General features: G+C 46.3%; 1 pseudogene; it reads right to left on the reverse strand.

Moving 5' to 3' along the window:
• Nucleotides 1–704: 704 nt before the first annotated feature.
• LOC127234980 (40S ribosomal protein S8-like) lies at nt 705–20,483 on the reverse strand (annotated as a pseudogene).
• Between the last annotated feature and the right edge of the window lie 566 nt (nt 20,484–21,049).

Raw genomic sequence — 21,049 nt, forward strand, 5'->3', positions numbered from 1 at the left:
ACATGGTTTAGCATCTCAAATAACTTAGAGCCGGTGCAATGCTAACTACTATGCATATAATCACATTTTTCTTTCCCAGAAAGTGCTATGTTCAGTACTTGCTGCAGCTTGGGCTAAGGACACTAAACACCTAACCTTAAGATGTGGCTCTAATCATAGTGCAAGATATTCCCCTTGCCAAAATGGGCTGCTTTGCTGTGACACGGGAGTGCTTGTGACCTGGATAGAGTTCTTTCTCAGAACTTACACATTGATGAAGAAAGAGACATCCTTCCTCTGGGAAAAACAAAGCCTACTGTGGAATTATTCCAAATTTTCCAAATTCTCTTTTTCCACAGAAGCTAGCCAAGGAGCACACATGCTAGATTTCCCTTTCCTATCTGGAAAGTCAATATGGGAACACTGGCTACACGATACAAAGCTGTGTTGTAGACGTTAATATCCTGTGACAGCATCACCCTCTGCACATCAGAAGGGGTCGTGGCCACTGGACAAGGGCTGACCTCCTTTCCAGAACCCGGTCCTTTGTGCTTCTGAGAACCCTGCAGGGTGAAGGGTTTGGAGACAAAGGTTGCTCGGGACTATGGGGTGTCCCAGGAACCTGAAAGGGGCTTCACCAGGCCACTCTGCCACAGCCCTGTCTTTTTTTTTTCTTTTTTAATAGAACGGTAAACACCTTTATTACATGAGCAATGGATGATGGTTTATTTCCCTTCCCAGGCGTTGATCTTCCTCAGCTGGAACTCCAACGCCTTGCCTTTTCGCACATAGCTCTCTGCTCTGCCATACTGGCCTGGTCTTGAGGGAACGCAGGCAAGACCCTTGCCCTGCTGGGACTGTTCCTCCAGATGACCGCTGATATGGGCTTCTGTTTCCTTTCATCACATTTCCTTCGAATTTTCTTTGATCATTTTGTTGTTGTTTTGAAAATCTTCCTCCTTTCTTGTGTGTGTGTGTGTGTGGGGGGGGGCGGTGCACAGTGGGACTCACTCCTTCCGGGGCGGTGCACAGTGAGACTCACTCCTTCCGGGGCGGTGCACAGTGGGACTGTAGTACCACTGTTGTACGGTGTGCTATCCACAAGTACAGTGCAGTTCTTCATCAGGGTCTTGGTGCGGACCAGCTCATCACTGGATGCACCAGAGACAACACCAGCCATCCTTGTTTGCCAGTACAACACTCGGAGCCCCCGGAGAAGTTCCCCACATCCAATGGGACTGCGTGTATACGGCAAGGGCCAGTCTTAGTGTTGGCAGCCTGCCAAACCAGCTCGCATTTCATACTTCCGCTTCTTATGATTGGACTCTATCTTACCTCTGGCCACACAGCTCTTGTGCCAGTTGTCCCAAGATGTCGATCGCTTGGTACTGGCTGGGCAGAGCTAGAGCCCTGTCTTGGTGTTCTGTTGCTGTGAAGAGACACCATGGCCAGGACAACTCATAAAATAAAGCATTTGATTGAGGCTAGTTTCAGAGGTTCAGTCCATTGTCATCAAAGTGGGGAGCGTGGCAGGACACAGGCAGACATGGTCCTGGAGAAGGAGCTGAGAGTTCTGCATCTGAATCCACAGGCACCAGGAAGAGAGACACTGGGCTAGCGAGGCCTTTGAACCCTCAAAGCTCACCCCCAGTGACCTCCTAATCTTTTCAAATAGTGTCACCCCCTTAGCATTCAAATAGATGAATTTATCGGGGCCATTCTTATTCAAGCCACTATGAACTCTTTATTGAAGACCTTCACTGACTGGGACACACATTCCTGACCCCTTGCCCCAGAACTGATGCGCGTGCGTGCATGTGTGCGGTGTATACGCATGCATTAGTGTGCACACTAGTATGAATGCCAGAGGTTAGGCACTTAGGTATTGTTCCTTGGGTACTGTATCACCTCGCCTGTGGTTTGAGACAGTCCCTCAGGGTCTGGAGCTTTCCATGTAAACTAGACCAGTTAGTTAGGCCCCAGGGACCTGCCCAGCACCACATCCCAACACTGCGATTACAGCACACACTTCTGGTTTTGAAAGTGAAGGTCAAACTCAGGGTGTTGTGCTTTTGTGGCAAGTAGTTTACTGACTGAGCTGTCTCCCCAAGCAGAACTAACTGTCCCCAGAGGCTAGAACTGCTAACACTGGAAACATATCCTTCCTACCACTAAAGTCAGTGACCTGAGGTACAATTTCAGAAGACAGGAAATTTTTCCAAATTATTTTTGAACCCATGAGCATAAATAATCTTTAAAGCCAAGACTTTTTATTACAGAAACAGTTTTCCTTTTCATTAAAATAAAAGGCTTTTTGAGACATTTCTTCATTATTTTTCCTTTCTTGAGTTATACAAATGTGTCTTTGTGGTGGTGATGCACACCTTTAGTCCCAGCACTCCGGAGACAGAGGCAGGCGGGTCTCTGAGTTCGAGACCAGCCTGGTCCACAGAGTGAGTTCCAGGACAGCCAAGATTGTTACACAGAGAAACCCTGTCTCAAAAAAACAAGAAATGGCGGGATTATTTGGGGAGACAAAAGAGACCAAGCCCACTGGGGTGAACTTTGAGATCCACCTGCCTCTGCCTCCCAAGTGCTAGGATTACTGGGGTGCACTACCACAGCCGGGCTAACATTTTTACATTTAAACTACAATAGCAGCCAGGGCTGGCAAAGAGATTTGGTCTTACAAATGAGAACACATTTAAAAAAAAAAAAAAAATTCAGAGAGCTTTGAGGGGAAGACTTTTTACTTTTGACCAAAGAAAGCATTCCACTCCCCCCAACTGCCCGCCTTTTGTTCCTTTCTTGAAGGCAGTTTCAGGTGGTTCCGGTTCTGTGGAGACAAACTGAAAGATGAAATTCAAACCGGTGAAGATGGAAAGAAAGTGTGGTGCGCAAAATATGCTCCCTGGAGGAGGACAGCTTACACAGGCGCCAGTGTGTGTGTGTGTGTGTGTGTGTGTGTGTGTGTGTGTGTGTGTGTGTGTGTGGAGGGGGGGGGGTTGTAAGCTCGCCGGGAGAATGAAGCTCGCTAGTAAACAGACTTCAAGATAAGGGTTACCTGCGATTGATTATGGGGGGGGGGGGCTGAAGTCGGGGGTGGGAGGGGTGAGGGTGGGAGGGGAGGCCCTTTAAAGTGGGAAATAGGGATTGTGAAAAAGACCAAGAGAATGCAGGGGTGGAGTTTGTTCTAAAAATGCAGGACAGTGTTATCAGAAATCAAACTGTCATGGCTAACTTTTTGAGATATATCTGTAGAACCATAGTAAATACCACCCCGGAAGGGGGATCTGAGACCAATCCTTATCTTCGGAGACAAACAGCGATTTGTCCTTCTGTCCACCAGAGGGCAGAAACAACTGCATTTCTTAATCTGCAGTCTACCTCCTACTTTCATTTTGGTGGACTTAACAAGTTGTTGCTTTGCGTAACTAGGCTGGCCTCGAACTCACAGGGATCCATTTGCCTCTGTGCCCACACACCCCCCCCCCCTCGGGTGCTGGGGTTAAAGGCAGGCATCACCACAAACTGTTCTGAACATATTGTCTTAATGTTAGGGCTCAGACAAATGTTATTCCCAAATATCACATGATATAGCCACTCCACTTCAAAGTTTTTACCCAAATGAACCAACACAGACATCCACACACCCCGTGTTTATGCGGCTGTTTTCACTCTCGCCCACCTGTAACGATGTGCAGAACGCCACTGTCTAAGGTCAGCTCTGGCTCTGGATAGTCGAGCTCCGGCTGAAGGAATAAGCATGGCGGTGTACGGTGGCTTGAATAAAGGAGACTGCCGTAGGGATAAAGGGAGAATGAGAGCCAGTACTCCGCTGTAAATGGACCATGTTGCCGGCAGGAAAATGGATCCATCTGGAGATCATCATGTTAAGCACAATAAGCCAGACAGAAAAAGCCACTACTAACATCTTTTCTCTGACATAGAGTTTCTGGAGCTTCGAGCGGAGGCAGGGAAGTAGGTGGGAGGCTATTAGGGAAGGGGAGGGGACAGTGGGACAACAAAGGGTAGGGGGTGCATATGACCAAAGGGCATTACGTAAGTGGATGAAAATGTTACAATAATACCCTTTCTTATGTGTAACTAATGTACACTGAAAAACCTTTTTTTCAATGAAAGAAAAAGACAACACATGCCTCCCCAGCTTTGGTGGCCACCACCGAGCTGTGTAAAAGTTTAACTTACCTCACTGAAATGGAGCCACACGGCATCCGACTTCGTGACTGGCTTATTTTAGTTCACGTGGCGACTTAAGGTTCGAGCATGTTTAACACATGGCAGGATTTCTATCCAGAGGGCAAATATACTACACTTCCTCTCCATCTGTTACTGCACACTTAGCTGCTTTCGAGACCATTTCTGCAGTGGACATGGATGCGTACATCTGTTCCAAATCCCATCTCTGTTTGTTTAGTTCTACACACAGATAGGGATCGCAAATCAATCAATTATTAAGCTTTATAGGCAGTGCCACCTTGAGCACTCTTGGTATATTGGCCTTGGATCTGACTATAAAAATTGATGGTGGCCCCGGGAGGTGGCTCATTTGGCAAAGCGCTGGCCATACAAGTATGAGGAACTGAATTTGGTTCCCAGCACATATATAAAAAGCTATGTAGAGCTGCAGGCCTATATACTGGTAGAGCAGTGAAGGCAGAGGGATATCTGGGACTTTCCACCTGAACCTCGGGGGAACCTAACTGTATCCCTGAATTCTAGGTTCAGAGAAGGAGTGTAAGAGAGACCCAGCATCAAAAACTAAGGTGGAGAGCAATTGAGGAAGACAGTTGTCAGCATCTGGCCTCCACGTTTAAGAGTTTGTGTGTGTGTGTGTGTGTGTGTGTGTGTGTGTGTGTGTGTGTGTGTGCGCACGCGTGCTCTTTCTGTCACACACACACACGCACGCGCGCGTGCACGCACATGCACACATATGCACAGGTGTTATCTCATTAGTGACATCTGTATTTAGTTAAAGTCTACAGATAATGAACATGTGCACACAGCCCTCTGGTGTTTAGTTTCAGTCGCCTTTTACTTTCTGTGTATTAAAGTTTTTATTTGTTTGTTTTGTGTTTTGTTTTTCAAGACAGGATTTCTCTGTGTAGCCCTGGCTGTCCTGGAACTCACTATGTAAATCCACCTGTCTCTGTCTCCTGAGTGCTGGGATTAAAGGCATGCACCACCACTGCTGGGGTGGGTTATAGCTTTTTAAAGACATGGCTGCACACATGAACCAGCATTTGTCACATATTTTGAGAGTATTTATTTGCATTTTTACTTTTCTGTTATCTCTGTTGCAGAGCAAAGCGGCCGAGAAGCTGGCTTCTAAAGTTACTTTTTAATTAAAAAAAAAAAAAAAAAAAAAAAAAAGAACTTAAATTAGGTTTTTCCACTTTATTTTAAGAGTGTTTTTGCCTACATGCATATCTGAGCATCATACATCACATGTATGCTTGGTGCCTCTGGAGGCTACAAGAGGGTATCAGATCCTCTGGAAATGGAATTACAGTGGTTTTGAACTGTCATGTGGGTGCTGGGAATCAAACCTGGGTCCTCTGCAAGACAAACAAGTGGTCTTAACTACTGAGCCATCTCTCCCGCGCTCCCCTGCTTACTTTTCAGTATTATTTCCTGTGGAATCAAAGGTTGGTAATATTTTAATCTTTGTGTCTATATGTCTTTTCCTTTATAGTTTTGCATCTATGTCTTTATAGTTTCTAATTTACTTGGGGTCCCTGGAAATACTTTTTTCACTATACATAACTAAAATATAATTGAAAAAGAGTTTCTGCATCTTATACTTACTTGTAATATTCTTTGATAGAAAGAACAAAAGAATAATTCATCCTTTTTGTTTATTTTCCAGTTCTGTTTATTTGTTTATCTATTTATTTATGGTGGCACTGGAGATTGAACCCAGAGCTTCTTGCATGCTAGGCAGGCTCTCTACCCTGACCTGAGCCACCATGGCTGTTTTAAAGGCCAGTCTCACACCAGCGTTGACCACTCACCTCCTTCCACCCACTGACTTGAGATGTCTTTCTCACCTTCTCACAGCGGTCCTGTCTGTCTGTCTGTTTGCTCTCCTCCTCCAGTGTTCTATTGTTCCCTCTGATTTTTAGTATACCTACTCTTCCCATTCCTATAACCTGGTCTGTTTTAAATCTCATCTGTACCACATTCCTAGACCTCTTCCCCAACACTCTGTTTTCTCAGCATCTTTATTTTTTTTCCATGTTTAAAACACATCACTTCACTTTTGTATTAAAAGGGAAGAAAAATAAATGCCATTCGTGGCAGGGAACTTTCGCATGGGAGGCACTTTGAGGTAAAGGGCTTTGGAAGCTTTTAGAAGCAGTCTCCCTTCCCTGGGCCCTCCTGTTGACTCCGTCCTTGACTCCAGGGTTCCTCTTTCCCAAGATGAATGGTGGGAACTGGAAGCCCTGTCCTCAAGTGCCAGCCATGAAATCTGGAGAGGCCAGACACTTGGAGGACATGTGTAAGGAGTAAGTTTTTTCCCCCTGACGGCCTGGACCCACGACCCTGAGATTAAGAGTCTCAGTTGGCTAGCTCAGTTGGTAGAGCATGAGACTCTTAATCCCAGGGTCGTGGGTTCATGCCCCATGTTGGGCGCCATATGTAAGGAGTAAGGTTTTTCCCCCACGGGCCTGGACCCACCATGGCACCAACCCCAAATAATACACAGAGAGACGCTGTATTAGATATAATGCTGTTGGCCAGGTACTAGTTTTTTATCGGCTAGCTCTGTCTTAATTATTAACCCATTTCTATGGGTTCTATGGTGGTCTCATCTTACCGGAGAGTCTGCTCTCCCCCGTCTCTCCATGTTTACTCCTCCCTACTACTTCCTCGAATCCTCCTTGTCTCCTAGTCCCGCCTCTCTTGCTTTCCTATTGGCCAACAGTGCTTTATTCATTAACCAGTATGAGGAACATATTTACAGAATGACATCTCCCATCAGACATGTCTCAAGGGGTTGAAGGTACTAGAAGGGAACAGGGAGTTAGGATGGATGTGTACTCCATAGCAACATCAGCAGTGTGTTTGGACGAGACATTGAAAAATCTTGGAAGTGTTGAGGGGCCAGGGTGGTTGTGGGAAAGTGGGCAATCACTCAGTAGGTTTGTGGGCAGCTGATGAAAGAGGTGGGGTTTCTTTGCCAACACTGCCTCCAACACTGGGCAGACTCTGAGATCTCCTCTCTTCAAGTCCTTCAACACCCTTCCCAATTCACCTGACATAAAACAGAACATTCTTTTCTCCCACACTCTGTGATCTGCACACACCCCTCCACCCTCCTCTTATGGCTCATGGCCTACAGGCTGTACTCTGCCTCCTTTCCATACAGTGGTTGCTTTCTGTGTTCAGGAAAATTCCTACTTAGACATGCCTTGCCCTATGATCTCCATCTCTCCCCCCCCCTCTCTCTCTGTGTGTGTGTGTGTGTGTGTGTGTGTGTACACATGAGTGCACACGGGAGTAAGTCTCAAATATCAAGGCAGGTTTTCTCTAGTCTGGGACTTACAAACTCTCCTAGGAAACGCCTCTTTTTGTCTTGGGTATTTCTTCCCTAAAACCTCTTTGCTCTCTAAGCCTTGTTTTATTTTGTTTTGTTATTTTAAGAGAGTCTCATTGGCTCTCCTGGAACTCACTTTGTAGACCAGGCTGGCTTCAATCTCACAAAAATCCTCCTGCCTCCCAAATTCTGGGATTAAAAGTGTGCACCACCATTGCCCTCTGAGCCTTTATCTCCTGCACCAGGATTGCTGTCCTTCCCCCTGAGTCTCTCTCCTGTCAGCTGTCAGAGGACCCCAAAGTGGTCTGGCTCTTGGAACCCAGGAAGCCCTCATGGACACACTGGACAGTCTTTTTTGCCTCCATCATGTCTTTTGTTGCCTAGTCTCCATGCTCCATTCTTGTATGTCAATCTGAAACCACAAAGCAATGGTATCAGACCCCCACCACGCTTCTAGAAGATTACTCTCATTAAGCTTGTCTGCAGGGCACAAGGGACCAGGGTCACATAGGCTGTGGTTTCCCCTGGGACTGTCCCTTCCTGGCAAGGCCACCTGAGGCAAGTGAACCTGTTTCCTTTCCGGTGAAATGCTAGTGTCAGCTCTCCACACTGTCCTGAGAAGCCCCTGAAAACATGTGGCTGTCCTCTCCAATTATCACTATTTTTCTCATTGGGGAAACTCAGGTGAGACTTGTCAGGGGAAAATGTCCTCCCATGGCCTCTTTCGTGGTCTTCTCTCAAATGCGTTGGTTTACAGACTGTGGTCTGAATAACTTGGGAAGAGAAGGGAGGCATCAGAGGAGAAGGGACATGCTGTCTTTGGCTCTGTTCCAGTGACTCTGCAGCCTGAGGTTCCCACAGTCCCCTTTGTACTGTACAGCTGCCCATACCGTACAGGGCTGGGCTGGGTGCTGCCAGTAGTCTGGCAGATGGCCATGGCCCCTGTTCAACACCAGTCCCTGTCACTCCGGGCAGCACAGGGGCAACTGGGGGACAAGGGCTCTGGAACCAAGCCGGCTCTGGCTTCTGATCTCTTGGGAGCCCCTAGCTTGGGTCCTTCTCTGGGGAGTTCCATCATTGCGACACATTGGCCCTTAATACCGCTCCGCTGAAAGAGAAAGTGGCCCCTGTTCTCTTCACAGGCTGTATAGGAGCCCACCATCTGCAGGGACAGCCATACTATAGGTGTCTTTGTCACCTGCTCACATTCTGGTCTCTGGTTATTGACAGGATCTGATGATAGCCTGCTGGTTGCTACAAGCTACCTGCTCCATACTGAACGAGTCCTGTTGTTGAAGTGGACGCTTCCCCCTCCACGGCCCTCTGATTCTTTTGCCTGCTTGTGGAAGATGCGGATGCGTCGCGTGTGTCTGGATCTGTTAGTTTCTGTTTCATGCGTTTTCATTCTGTGTGTCTCTGTCCACAGTTTTATCATGGGACAGACGGTGACGACTCCCCTTAGTTTGACTCGACCACTGGACTGAAGTTGAATCTCTGGCCCATAATTTGTCAGCTGAGGTTAGGGAGAGATCCTGGCAGACTTTTTGCACCTCTGAGCGGCTGACATTCGGTGTTGGGTGGCCACCAGAGGAAACTTTTAATTCTGAGATTATCCAAGCTGTTAAAGCAACTGTTTTTCAGACTGGACCTGACTCTCATCCTGATCAAGAGCCCTATATCCTTACATGGAAGGATCTGGTAGACAACCCTCCCCCATGGGTTAAATCATGGCTGAGCAAGCCAAGAAAGCCAGGCTCCTGAGTTCTGGCCCTGGAAAGCAAAAGGAAACATCCACCTGAGGAACCCAAACCCTCTCCTCTCATCTACCCCAAGATTGAGGAACCTCCAGCCTAGCTAGAATCCCAACCTGTCCCCCACCCCCTTATCCGATACAGGGTGCCGCAGGGGGACCTTCTGCAACCCCCCCCCCACCCGAAGCTCAGGCTCCGGTGGTGGTGGAAGGACCTGCTACTGGGGCTCGGAGCCGGAGCAATAATTGGCTCAGTCTGGGCTGATTGATAGCTAGCACTACATCCTAAAATAGAACATCATGAGTTCAAAGCCAGTCTGGGCTCCACAGAGAGACATGTGCTTTTTAAAAGAAGGAGAGAAAGGAAAAACAAGAGTATTTCTTTCATTACAAAGGACACTGTCAGGGCTAGTGATTTCACCCAATGCTTGCCTCATGCACAAGACCCATGAGGTCCCAGATTTGGTTCCCAGTACCGCAACAAACAAAGCAAATGATGCTTCTAAAAACTGGCTTGTGCTCCAGCTAGCCTATAACCATTGATCTAGAAAAGAGCTGATCATGGCTGAAAAAGGATTTTTAGGGAAAGTGGCTGTTGTATGTGGAGGGCAGGTACAAAAGTCCATGTGGAATGGGGGTTGGGTGAGCAGACTTGGGCACAGGAAGGGGTGTGACCACAGAAGTTTCCAGAAGCTCCATTAGAAGGAAGGAGTAACAGATTTGAAAGGGATCTGGATGGCTGGAATGATCAGAATGTTAATAATGAGATGCCTCCTCCCCACACTCTGAGTTGGCCTGGGCCTGGGCCAACTTGACCTGTATAAACTGACTACCCCCTTCTCCTTGCCTTCACATCATGGATGCCCTCCAATCTGTTGGTGGAATGTGGTGCAGTATGAAATAGGGACAGCCTGGACTGTCTCCCCATGTCCTCTTCTCTTCACTCAGAAAACTGTTTGCCTAATTCGGTGGCCTCTCTGGTGGTACTCCGTGACTGGCAGGTATGGGTGAGCTGCCCCAACTCTTGCCATCCATCTGCAAGTGTCCTCACCTTCCTCAGGAATCTCCAGGCTTCTCTGTCAGATGTATTTGCTCAGTGATCAGAGTGTTAAGTGCTTCGCTGGCTGCTGTGAGGGACCAGACCTGCCTTCATGAAGCCTAGAGAGTGGCACGGGAAAGGCTTATCTATGAGTCACAGGAGAATGACAGGGAGTCCTCAGAGTTCACACGTGGGGCTATGGATAAGTTCCTTGGTAAGGTGACTTCAAACTCAGCTAAGAAGTGTGGAGTCATGGCAAACAGAGGACTCCCAGGCTGAGATTGTTTAGACCGACAGCTAAAGAAGGGCAGCTTACTGTCCGCGCACACACGCATGTAAAGCCAGTGGCAACAGATACCTCTGAATGGTCTCAGCAGGTTGAGACAGTGGGATCTCATTCAGCTCCCTGATTTGATGTATTACTCTGCATGTGCATGAAATACTAGATGTATACTACTCTTACCATGGGAACCTGCCTTGCATATTCCAGATACCCAAGCCACTATATCCAAACTTGTCAGTGTTCAGATGCCACACCTAGGAGCAACAGGTGTGTCCTTATGTCATTCTTGTTCAGCTGGCTTGATTCTCTTCTGCAGAAATCCTCTCCAGGTAGACTCCCTTGGTTACAAAGTTGTTTTATTCTTCGAAGTTTACCTTCATCAGACTGTAGTCATCAATGCCACTGGAGGGCTGTTGTGGGTTCTCCTGCAAGGGATCATGACAAAGTCTTACAGACTAATACCTGAGAAGGGAGAGGTCAGACAGAGAGAGGAGGAGGCTGGGGAAGAGGAGAGGGTGGTTCTGCATCTACAGCAAGATGAGACTTGAAGGGCTGGGAGACGCACTGGGAGGCTGAGAGGGGCCTGCCAAAGCCTGGTGTGAGGTTGTGCAGAGAACAAGCACAGACAGTTCCTGTAAGAAGTCTGGCTGAGAAAGGGCAGGACGAAATGGCGCAATACTGGCAAGGAGGGCGTGTTTCTGATGGGCGAGGGTTGAGCAGGACAGAAAGTCTGCTTTTTCTTTAGCTCCTTCTCGGTTATAGCGTGCCCAAGCCAATGTGACATCGAGTTGGCCTGCGCCCAGGGACTCTAACAATCCCACTGATGATGCTGGTCATATACATACCATAGTTCCCATAGGGTGGAGTTCATGCCCAAAGGGCTGGGCTGAGCAGCAGGGAAACTGAAGCTTGTAGAAGCACTCCTGACCAGAGGATGGAAACAGAGACAGGAGAAAAATGATCAGAAATATCTGAGGGTAAAGGGAGACTGATTTTGGAACTCAACCACAAACACTCAGAAGATAAATGGGCTGGAATTGAAACCCTATGTCAAAATCTTCCAGAGACCCAAGGTTTGTATAGAGACCAGAGCTTCTGTGAACGGTTGTGACAGTGGGTGCACATGGCTGATGTGACCATATCTGCTTCAGGGGAAGCCAGCTGTGGTCACAGTGCATTTGAGGACTAAGGGCAGCTGTAAGGAGTAGGTTTTTCCTCCTGCCACTGGTCTTGTCCTGCCAATTAACACACAGAGATGCTGTATTTGATTCAATGCTGTTGGCCAGGTACTTGTTTCTTATCGGCTAGCTCTGTCTTAATTATTAACCCAGTTCTATTAATCTAAGTATTTCCACGTGGTCTTACCTTACCGGAGAGAGTGGACCTGGACCTCTGTTCTCCAGTCTCTCCATATTGACTCCTCCCTGTTTCTTCCTCTTTCCTCCTTGTCTCCTAGTCCCACCCATCTTGCTTTCCTATTGACCAACAGTGCTTTATTCATTAACCAGTATGAGAAACATATTTACAGAATGACACCTCCCATCAGACAGCAGCAGCAGTGGTTCCCAGCTACTGGGAACGAGGCTCTGAAGTCTGACTGGTCTTGCAGATTACAGGCAAATAAAAGGAACTTAGAAGAAATGGACATATCTCGTATAATATACTCTATTAAGGAGGCATCAGGTTTGTTGCTGCCTTAATTAAAATATAATGAAATGCCCATGTCTCCAAGAAAGTAGAAATGATCATTTGAGTTAACTAAAATTAGAACAGAATAAATAAAACTCTTTAAGCTAAAGCATGGTGTGCGTGCGTGTGTGTGTGTGTGTGTGTGTGTGTGTGTGTGTGTGTGTTCGGGAGCACCTGTGGAGACCAGAAGATATTGGCTATTGCTAATTAGGCTCAGTTTATCTTGTTGATTCTTTGTTTTCTGTTTTTATTTTTTATTTTGAGACAGGTCTCTCTGTGTATCCCTGGCTGTCCTGGAACTCCCTCTGTAGACCAGGCTGGCCTCAAACTCACAGAGAGCTGCCTGCCTCTGCCTTCCTTAGTGCTGGCTTGCTGGTTAAAGGTGTGCATCACTAAACCAATCTTCTTATTGGTTATTGTGTGTGAGATAGGCTCTTTCACCTTTACCCGGCATCCACTAAGTAGGCCAGGCTGGCTGGCCAGTGAGCCCCAGGGGCTCTGCCTATATCTACTTCTCCACCCTGGGTTACAATCGATCCACTACACCTGACTTTCTTTTTAAACAGATTCTAGGGATCAAACTCAGGTCCTCACACTTGTGTGGCAAACATTTTACTGACCGAGCCACCTTTCCAGTCCACTTAAGTTATGCTTCAAAAGAAAAGTAGACTTTTGCTCTTAACCTAGGTTAAATAAGACTATATTTACCCTCTTGTAGGAAGCAACCCCCACGCATGAGGCAGGTGGACAAAACAGAAAACAATGGTTCTCAGGGGCCTGGACAGAACAAAGCATTGACCTTGGGATGAGGAAAGCAAATGATTTCCTCCAGTTCATCCACTGTCCCTAAAACCCAGCAGGAAACCCAGAGAATAACTGCTTATGATCGTTGGTTGAGAAACGAAAGACGAGATTATTTGAAAAAAAAAAATCAGAGACAAATTCAATAACTCTGAATATGGAAGAACAGATGTTTGAGGAAGAAATTAATGAGAGTGATGGTTCGGAAGAGACTCTCAGTTACGGCAGCAAAAGTAATAACAAAGGAGCTACGGGAAGGGATCTGAGATGAAGAGAAAGTAGGTGAGGCAGAGGCCCCTCTGGCTTATAATTAATCTAAAGTTAGCAAAACCATTAAAGGTCTATGTAAACTCTGGGAGGAGCGCGGCAGCCTTCCTGTAGTCCCAGCATTTGGAAGGAAGGGGTAGGGAATCCCTGAAACTGTATCAGTGAACTCTGCGCTCCGTTGAGAGACCTTGCCTCAGTGAATAAGACGGAGAGAGTGCAAAAAAACTGTTGACATCCATACATGCATACACGTGCACGTGGATGCACCTGAACACACACTGTGAACACACACCACACACAATGCACATAAAAAGATGTCATCTAGACACAGGTCATCAAGATGGCTCAGAAGGCAACAGCGCTTACCGCACAACCATGACGACCTGCATCCCACAGTGGAAGGCAACAGCTGACTCCTGAATGTTGTTCTCTGACCTCTACAATGGGCCACGGCACATATGTGCTTGTACGCACAATAATAATAATAACAGACAAACAAGTAAAAATTTGAAAATTAAGTCATTAACTCATAGCTGACTTCTCAGCAGAAACAACAGGATCCGGAAGACAACAAGATGCCTGTAACTATGAAAACACCTGGTCATGAACGCCTTTATGGATACTCACAAGGATATGATATCCATAAAGGACCGGAGCATCTGAGAAGGACTCAGGAGATGGGAGGGCATTGGGTAGGAAGTTTTGGGAGATGCTTCTCATCAGGGGAGAGGAAACTTGCCTAGGCTGGAACACTGAGTGAGTTAGCTAGGAGGAAGCGGAGTTTCTGGTACTGGGAGGAGGATGGACACCAAGGCAGGGAGGTAAGATGGAGTGAGGCGCAGGCAATGGAGTATTAAAGCATCTCCATTCCCATTCTGTTTCTTGATGAGATTTCCTAGTCAGTGGCAGTCTCTCTTTCCTCATACAAGTATCGTTTGGCTCTGCAATGTCATCTTCTTTCCTTAGGCGACTGCTTCCAGCCAACAGACACACAGCAGGTTCAGCCTAGACTGGATTCTGGCTCCCTGGAGAAGAAATATTACTAAATTGCCATTTTGAAAGAAACTAACCGCAGGAGTAGTTTCCACTTTCACTTGTGCCTCTGGGGCAAGTGCGAGACTTCTGTGCAGAAGAGAAAGCCGGTTAGTCCCTTTTAAAGTGACCTTCACACGCTGACCGTTCATTACAGCTTCCCTCAGCTGTCTCCGTGAGAGCGGATGACCCTCACGCGTGTGTACACTGTCATCAGCAGCCCATGTGGCCTCCGAACCACTTTGTTTTCCTCATCTCTGAGGGTCCCTTTTGCTTGCTTTGCTCCTTTGCAACACTGCTCTGTTGTGTGATTTATGAATCTTAAAAACAAAACAAAACATGTTTGTTAGTGGATGTTTCAAGTTACATCAGTAGCATTGTGCTTTTAGGATCCTGTAAACTGGCCCAAGAGACTGAAACCAGTAGTCCTAATCTTTTCCATTTTGTTTGCATCTCTAAAGATTTTTAGTTTTGGTAGGAGTTAGTTTCTTTTGGATTTATCAGTTTTATCGTTTAACATTTGGGTTTAACATTTCGGTCATAAACTCGACATAGTGGTGCATGTGTATAATCCCAGCACCTAAGAAGATAAGGTGGGGGATTATCGTGAGTTTGAGGACATCTTGGGCTATCCAGTGACTATAAGGCAAGCCAGGGCTACTTAGTGAGACATTGTCTCAAAACCAAAAGAGTACAATGGTCAGGGAGACCCCAGAGGCCTCCAAAACCATACAGGCTACACCAGAACTAGATCGGAAAGGTGTATGCCAAAAACACTGCAGACTTTTGTCACAGGACAGAGAAATCAAGCTAAGACATGCTAGAAGCTTCTCCCCTACTGCCTAGCTTTCATACTATCAAAAGGTGCTTATAGGATGCTGTGGGGAAAATGTCCTCAACAACTGAACCCAGCTGTAAATCCTACAGCTATAATCCCAAACTGCTGCCAGGCAGGTTGCACCACATGGTTCAATAGTGTCATGATTGTCATGGAGGTAAATAACTGCTCTAAGATCGGATTTGAGATCCGTTCCACAGAAGTGAGTTCACGCCTGGTTCTGTAAAGATGGTCATGAGCCTGTGGTTGGGAGGTCATAGGCCCTAGGGAGGGGACCTAATACTATTGCTTTGTCGAATAGTCATGGTATCAAACTGCCTTCTAAATATTTATGTTTATATCTATGAATTAGCTCCACACTCAGCCTTCAACAGAGAAATGTCTTATTGCAGGGGGTGATGGTTAACACAGAAACCCATAATTGGCCAGAATGTCAAGTATAGGTAATGGTGGAATATTCATCACTAAATGGGGCATCTATATGATCTTCTCCAAGGACCAGGGTGTAAAGAATATAAAAGCCAGGGGACTAGGAGGTGTGAAGCAAAAGGTTGTCTTCTAGACATAATATATAACCATCGCTCATTGTAACAAACCTCAGTGGTGGCTACCCATATAAGACCTGCACAAGACTACACCTCACCAGTATTTCATCATGAATGGGAGAGGATATGTGAGTTCCCACCACTCTCTGAGGGCCTATTAGCAATAAATGGTTTCTTGGGTTGTGGGGGGGGCAGTCTGGCAGTCGAGGGTCACTTTCTTTAGTGGTGTAGCCACAGTTGTGCTGATTATGCTGTTAATAACCTTTTACTCACACTCATTCAAACAGCTCTAATTAAACTTAGTTGGTCACACACAAAAGGCAGACGTGAAAGTAGGGGAGGGACCTGCTAGGAAAAAGAAAGTTCTCAATGGTAGAAAGAAGGAGATGCAAGTGAGGAAATGGAGGTGAGGATGAATAAAATTCATTATATAACTATAAGAAAAACAAGCAAACAAAATACACATAACCCAAAACAAAACCCTTTCTTGCTATAACTCTGGCAAGTGTTCTTCTTCTGATGGTTGTATGCAGTAAGAAAGGGATTCACAAAGAGACCATGCCATGGGTGTATACACCCACTTAGTTGAAGTAGACAGTGACGGGTTTTTCTAGAATAGCCATTCCATTCCCCATCCCTACTGTCAACACAGGAAGCTTCCATTTTCACAGACTGACCACTTGATACTGCCCAGCTTTCAGCATTAGCCAAAATTATAGGTATAAAGGAGTGCATTTCTAACTATTTGGGTTCTCTTTTGTCCATTGCCTATTTTCCCAATGTGTTATGTTTTTTTCCCTTGGTCTATAAAACATCCCTGTATGTCTTGGAACACTCCTGCCACATACAGCTAACAGTTATGCTTGTGCATTTAAACATGGCAGACACCGCTGCGAGCAGATACAGTGCTGGAAATGTGGATGGTGTGGCCCAGGAACTGGGCTTTTTATTATTACTTAATTTCCAGCAGTTTAAATGTAAATGTAACCAACCATCGGTGTCTAGCTGCTGTCATGTTGGGCAGTGCAGGCTCTATGTATCGATCCCTTGTCAGTTTTTTGTCATCATAAAGATCTTCACCCCAAACATCTCCTGTCAACTGTCCAACGACCTGATCTACTGAATCTTTTGTAAGTCAGAAACCCTTAACTCTGATCTTCACTTTTGCTCTGTGACTGTCATTTTAGGGCTCGTGGTGCTCTCTAGAATGGACTCCCTACCGAGTTCAGTTTTATTATACTATTCCCAGCAGGCCAAGGAGCTGGCTTATTGGGTAAGAGCATGTGTGGCACAGGCATGAGGATCAAAGTTTAGCTCCCCAGAACCCACATAAGAACCGGGTGTGGCCATGGACATGTGTAGCACCAGAGATAAAGGACAAAAGCAGGGAGATTGCTGAGATCTGGTCAGTCCGCATCGCTAAAGAATGGTGGATTCTGGATCCAGTGAGAGACCCTGTCCCAAGCGAGTATGGCAGAGTGTGACAGAGAAGAACCCCAATCCTGTCTGGCCTCTGCACACACACAAATGGGTGCACACACTCATACGCACCCATAACGTCTCCAAAACCTTCTACGATTTTTAAGTGTTCCCGTTTATACACCGTGTGAAGTAAAACTCGCTTCACTTTTATCCAGACGGAAGGCAGCCTTCTTAACGCTGCTTATGAGACAACGCCTCCTTTCCTTCCAGAGTGTGGCAGCATTTTTAGAAGGGTCATAAAGCTCCGGTCATACCAAGGCACATTTTAGTTCTGTGTTGGGCATTCGTCTCCATTTGCCTGCTCCTGTGTGGGTCGCCCTGTATTGACACCGCTCATCTGAAACATTTGTGGGTGACTGTTAGGACAACTTGCCCTCCTTTGCTTCATTATCAAATTGGCTCAGCTATTGGTAATGGGTAATTATATGTGTCAGTGCATGCAGGTCTTTATACTGAAATTGCATTTTTTTTTAAATAGGTGGCATCTACCTGCTTTTTTAAAAACCCACCCTGATAATATGAGCGTTTTCACTGACTGTGACTACTGATGTAGTTGTGTTGAAGTCTTTCTTCCTGACATTTGTTTCCTGTGTGTACCCTGTTCTTTGTTTCTCTGCCCTCCTTTCCTGCCTTATTTGCTGCTGATTGCATTTTATGACCCCATCTTGTCTCATTTGTTGCTTCATTGGAGGTCACTCTCTATCATGTTATTTTTGTTTGGCTTTAGGGTGACAGTATCCATCTTTAATCCACCAAATTATGTTATATTACCCGTATATATTGCAAGAATCTTATGAGAATTTGCTCCCATCTCTCCCCTGCAGGCCTTTGTAGTATTATCATATGTTTTACCTCTAAGCCCAACAACATATGGTTATTGCTTTTGCTTTAAGCAGCCCATTATCTTCATGTGAGATTTAAGAACGAAAAAACCATCTTTCTTCCCTCATAGAATTGTTGTTCCTAGCTCTCACTTTTATGAGGAAATCCAATTCTCTGCCAGATGCCATTGTCCTGTCTGTAGGACCTCTCTCACATGCTCCTTGCAATATGAATTTTTTTGGTGATGGATCCGTTTTGGCTTTGTTGGGAAAACCACTTTACTTTGTCATCTGTTTTGAAAGTTTGTTGAATGAGGAACTTTAGATTGACTGGTTTCAATGCAGCCCCACACCTTAAAGATACTGCTTCATGTTTTCTTGACTACATTGTTTCCAGAAAGTTTGTTGTTCATGCCTGTGTCTGCTCCTATGGGACACTCCCCCGTGTTCATATGTAACAATCTCCCAGTTTGCATGTAACATTCCCCCCTGTTCATATGTAACACTCCCCCCCCCCCCGTGTTCATATGTAACAGTCCCCCAGAGACAGGACAGAACACTGCATTGCTGTATTTAAGATGTTTGTTACTGGGCCTCTTGATGCAGACCCAAGGTCAACCCCCACCCCTGGTTTTCCCGGCCTCCCCTTCCATCTTCCTCCCATAGACCATCTTTGTTCCTCTGTGACTCCCTGCCAAACCACAGGTCAGTGACAGGGACCCCACAGCTTCCACACTTGGCTAGGACCCAGAGTGGGCAACCAAGGAACCAGAGAACACCCACCCAAAAAGGCAAGACCAGATTTCTATACCTAGAAACACTTAAAATGTCATAACTCCAGATGCCTAGATGCCAGTGAGTGCAAAAGCAATCGTGAACAACCAAGACAAGGAGTCCCCTCAAGAGGGCAGGAGCCCAGTACTGCAGAAGGAGACATGTTAACTGCAGCAGAAGACAAGGACTTCAAAACCACAATTAAGAGGATGTTCAAGGACCTTAAAGAGGATAAGAGTACATGCTTTCAGGAAGACCATGAAAATGCAAAGAGTTGAATTAAATAACAAAACAACTCAAGACAATGAAATAGAATCACCAAAGAAAACCCAAATTTAAATAAGGCTGGAAATGAAAAACTTAGAATGTCCAACAAAAACCTCCAAGGTAAGCCTCACCAACAGATTAAAAGACAAGGAAGAGAGAACTTTAGGTTTGGAAACAAGGCGTAAGAAATGCATATCTCAATCAAAGACAAATATAAATCTAAAAAAATCTCCAAGAAATCGGGCACACTATGCAAAGGCCAAACCTACAAATAAATAGGTAAAGGGGAAAGAGAAGAAACCTAGGTCAAAGGCACAGAAAATATATAATAAATTCATAAACAATACAAAAGGTTTACAGAATGCCAAACAGGCAGGACCATGACACATAATAGTAAAAATACTATTTGAACAGAACCAAGAAAGGGTATTAAAATACGGAAGGGAAGAAGACCAAGTGTAAAGCAGGCCCATTAGCATCGCAGCTGACTTCAGTGAGTACTCTGGAAGCCAGAAAGGCCTGAATGGGTGTTCTACGAGGTCTGAGAGGCCACAGCTGCCAAACCAAACTACTACACCTAGCAATTGACAGAGAAAGAAAAGCACTTCATGATAAAAACAAATGTAAGCAACTTCTGTCAGGCAATCCAGCTCTACAGAAGGTACCAGGAGGAAAATTTCAGTTTGAAGAGAAGGTTCACAACCCATAAGAGGACACAGGACTAAATAACCTCATAAAAATTAATCAAAATGGGGAACCCATACCACCACAAGAAAACAATAGGAAATGATAGACATTAATCATCACTGACTCACAATACTAATGTTTTCAACTCTCCAGCAAAAAGATACAGACTGAAAGACTGGATTAGAAAACAGGATCCCAGGCCTGCCCAGCCTTCTTGGCCTGGGCAGGTGGAGAACACCCAAAGGCCCACTGGGTACCATTATGATGAGCAACTATATGGTGGATAAATGGGAGAAAAGGAGGAGCAGAAAGGTTCATGTGCTGTGGAGACAGACCTAACTAAGGGAGCAAAGGCAGCGGGAAAGAAGCTGATGTGGGCGCTCTGCACTGCCACCTGGGACCATGGCGATGTCTGGGCCCAGGCCGCCTCCAAACACAACGTATGGTCTGTGGTCCTACTTCAGCCAGGGTCTGTGTTGATGTCTGTGACTACTGTTACCATAGAAGGCCATGGGGATGCCCAGGGAACGGGCTGCCACCTGGGCCATACTATTCTGAGTGGCTGCACTGCCACCCAGAACCACAGTGACATCCCGCCCTGAGCTGCTGCTGAGGGCCATGGCTGGGTCTGTGGTCCTGCTGCAGTTGGGGTTTGTGTTGATGTCCATGGCTCATGTCACCACCAGGGGCTGTTCGAACCATGTGTGTTGAAATCCGGGGGTCATGTTGACCCAGCCCTGCACTTTGTACACTCTGAGAGATCTGGTCCCAACCCTCACTGGAGGCTGTGGCAAGAGAACTGTTTCCAAGATCCCCAGCCCTGGGAGAGCTAGCTCTACCCATCACCATGGGCACAGGAGAGCTGGCTCTAGCCCTTGCCAGAGGAGGGTGGGGCCTTCCAGCAGAGGCCTGGACTGACCAATTCAGCTGCCACCCAGGCCCACATCCAGTGCTCTGATTGGCCCACCCTAACATCTACCCTATCTATTACCTGCTGGAGCATGTGAAGGGCCTGGTCTTGTGGAACCAGAGCTGCAGGATCTCCATGACTCCGGGGTGATGGGGAGTGTTCTTCTGTATATATGTTTCTCTTATTGGTTAATGAATAAGACACTGATTGGTTGATTGGCCAGACAGGAAGTGACATAGCTGGGCAGTATCAGGGAATAGGGACAAATAGGAAACCACTGTCTCCTCTGCAGAGACACTGAGCAGACACCACGTGAGACTGCAA

Source organism: Phodopus roborovskii, unplaced genomic scaffold, assembly GCF_943737965.1.
Source record: "Phodopus roborovskii unplaced genomic scaffold, PHOROB, whole genome shotgun sequence".
NCBI classification, from domain to species: Eukaryota; Metazoa; Chordata; class Mammalia; order Rodentia; family Cricetidae; genus Phodopus; species Phodopus roborovskii.